The sequence below is a fragment of the Rana temporaria genome, chromosome 11, assembly GCF_905171775.1.
Source record: "Rana temporaria chromosome 11, aRanTem1.1, whole genome shotgun sequence".
NCBI lineage: Eukaryota > Metazoa > Chordata > Amphibia > Anura > Ranidae > Rana > Rana temporaria.
This window is the reverse complement of record NC_053499.1, coordinates 30,396,509-30,398,989: the sequence shown is the minus strand read 5'-3', so window position 1 is coordinate 30,398,989 and position 2,481 is coordinate 30,396,509. Positions and strand designations below refer to the sequence as shown.

Here is a 2,481-nt window from a genome sequence, read left to right as displayed (position 1 = left end):
AATGAAGGGAAGCTTGTAATAATCAAATGCCCTGGGCAGTTACTAATATGCATTTAATCACACGGCAGGAGGAGATTTGTCACTACAGCTGAGTGAACTGGTACATAAAGTACAAATAACCAACATCCACGTTTAGTCTTACAACAGCAACACCACCCAAGCAGCTTGATATGGAGGCAAACAACTGTCAGACTAAAATATTTGTATATTGAGCCCATTTACACTTCTGCCTTTTCGGGAGCTGTGCTACTTCTGTGTGTTCCCAGAAGACAGCGGGGGGGACGGAAAGGGGCATAGATACCCGCGGGTGGCTCGGGTATCTATGCCTGGAAGTGGGAGCAAAATACCTGTATTTCCCCGGTTATCTGCCCCCCCCCCTCCCCCTGAAAGGTGTCAAATGTGACACTGGAGGGGGGGAGGGTTCCGAAAAGCTGAAGTTCCATTTTTGGGTAGAACTCCGCTTTAAGATGCTGAAAAATGGAAAATAACATGGTCCTTTTCCACTTTTTTTCAGACCTGCATGGGGTTTTCGATCAGGTCCTCCTGAAAAGCTGACAGGTGAACATGTTTGGAAAGTCCACGTAAAGAGGCCTTAAAGGGAAAGTATAGACAAAGCTACTTTGGCTATACTTCTCCAGGGGATCACAGGAGTGCAGTTCATTTTGCATCTTGTGACCCGTTTTCTCAGCCGGTTCAGGGTGGAGAAAGATCCCAAAGGTACAGTTGGAATCCACCCAGATGCCTGGACCAGCAGCTGTCTCAGCCTCTCAGCGAGCTGCTAGGAGAAGGAGCCAGCTGCTCCCGCTCCCTGCAGGGCTCAGTGCTCTAGTGATCGCTGGAGAGACACAGCAGAGTCGGTGGCTGACAGTCAACAGCTCTCTGCTCACTGAAGACTGAGCGATCAGTGGCCTTTGATTGCTCAGTTCTCACTCTTTGAAGCTGTAGGGGGTAGATGCAACATTCGATTGGATCCCCTGGGTAAGTATAAAAAAAAATTAAACCCATACTTCTTTTAGCCCTATCCAGTCCAAATTTCAGGAACTCCCAGGGACTCCAGGAAACATGTATTGACCCATGACAATGGACCTAACACTCTACACACACACACACACTAATCTAAATAGGTTCTCAATGCAAAGTGCGCTAATGCATCACAGCCGTTTGAAGCAGGCCTGAAGCCCAATGAAGCTAAAAGTTATGTTATTTCTGCAATGGGGATACTTACCTGGCAGGGGAGACACCATGATCATGAAGGTGGTTCTCCCAGGGCGAGGCTCGGCCATTGCACTCTGGCTGTGCTGATCGTGGTGTCTTCCCTATCACTTCTCAGCCTTTTGGCTAGGACTAGGTGTGGTATCTGTTCTTATCAGTTGTCAGCGGAGCGCTGAAGCACCTCCTACATGGGGAGGGTGGATGCAATCCAATGACGTCATTGCACCTGGAAGGATGGTTTCAGCAGGGACTACGCCGTGCTGCCCGGCAGTTTACTGGGGACGGCCCATGGTTGAGTCTGAGCCATCTGGAAGGGTGCTCCTGGTGAGGATGGGTGATGCGCTTGGTCTTGGTCTTTTTGCTGAGTTCTAGTCTGGCCTTCTGGCTGGCTGGTGTAAGTGCTATCTCTGTCAGCGATCCGGTAGGAGGAGCTGGTACTGCCCTGAGAGTAGACACGGGGTAGGGCCATGCAAATCCGCCAGGTTGACGGAGGGTCTGGAGGGGCTAGTATTGGCGGAGGCTGCTAACTGGAGCTGCAGTTCTCCCCAAGAAAACCTTGAAGGGCTCTCTAGCTGGCAGGGGTGGAGGGCTGCACTGGCTGGTCGGGGGTTAGATTTGGAAGGAAAAGCCTATGGTGCATGTGCCCCTGGAGTGGCAGTCCAGGGGTATCTGAAGATCACTGTGTGTGAGGGACACATTGATTTAAGATACCACGGTCACTGCACCAGATACACGCTTTTTTTAGCACCTGCCTCCTGGGCCGGGCCTTTTGGCTAGGACCGGAGGAATTTTTTATTCCTGGCCGGAGGGCCTGGTCATTGTTAAACACAATGACCACTTCTTTCACTCTCCTCTTCACTATCCCTTTCCCCCACTTTATTTAATTTAAGCCTATGTTTGTCACTTTTTTGTCTTATTTTTGTTTGTGCACGTTTTGTTCACTGTGAGATTATTAGGGTGCCGGTCCTCGGGCCAGCCCTGAACGTCTTGGGAGTAGGTGGACATGGCCTTCTGGCTTAGTTCACTTGCTCTCATGGGGTCTCCCTTCGGGGGAGCCCCACCTAGTACTGGGAGGGTTCTGTTTCGGCAGTCCCTCCGAGGAAGTTGGGTCTGTGTCGGCTTCGGTTGCTCGGACCACAGTACCTCAGTCTCCGTCTGGAGCCTAACACCCCAGGGGATCAGGGTTTGGGTCCCTCTTCACAGGAGGACCACTTGACGTTGCACCCGTCTGCACGTTTTTGTGAACACTCTTTATGTGTGTGCACATTT

The 2,481-nt window shown here is 51.0% G+C and overlaps 1 pseudogene; it reads left to right on the top strand.

The window, feature by feature from the left end:
• The first annotated feature begins 1,217 nt into the window (after positions 1-1,217).
• LOC120918147 lies at positions 1,218-1,394 on the top strand (annotated as a pseudogene).
• Positions 1,395-2,481: the final 1,087 nt, after the last annotated feature.